This window comes from Nannospalax galili, unplaced genomic scaffold (assembly GCF_000622305.1).
Source record: "Nannospalax galili isolate Female #2095 unplaced genomic scaffold, S.galili_v1.0 scaffold1049, whole genome shotgun sequence".
Classification (NCBI taxonomy): Eukaryota; Metazoa; Chordata; class Mammalia; order Rodentia; family Spalacidae; genus Nannospalax; species Nannospalax galili.
Genome location: NW_008358636.1, coordinates 430,326 through 430,856, shown reverse-complemented (window position 1 = coordinate 430,856; position 531 = coordinate 430,326).

Here is a 531-nt window from a genome sequence, read left to right as displayed (position 1 = left end):
GTCCATCGGAGTTTCTTGAGGAGGGCTTCCAAAAGCATCCCTCTATTTGGTTCTTCCTCATTTTTCTTTTCTCTTACAAGGCTGGACTAGTTGGCTGGGAAGAGTGGCTGGATATTCAGGTGAGGGTCCAGTGACCCTGCTTGGCACTCCTTTAATGCATGAGCACAACCATCAGCAAGCCCAATTGTGACTATGTTTAGCGATCAGGCTCAGCCGAAGTCATGATAATGGTAGTTGTTTTATGCAGAACTGACTGTTGTATAGCACCATCTTATTAAAAGGACCTGGAATTTAAAAGGATTTGGTGCTAGGAGCCACATATGAGGGAGAACATAGGTCATTTGTTTTTCTGAGTCTGTGTTACTTAAAGAAAGATGAAATAATGAAATTTGCAGGTAAATGGATGGATCTAGAAACTGTTATACTAAGTCCATTTTCAACTACATGTTCATAGTTTCATTATATATAATAATATTTTAGTGTGAATATACACAACAGCACAGATTGGGAAGAATTTGTTAATTTTAAGGC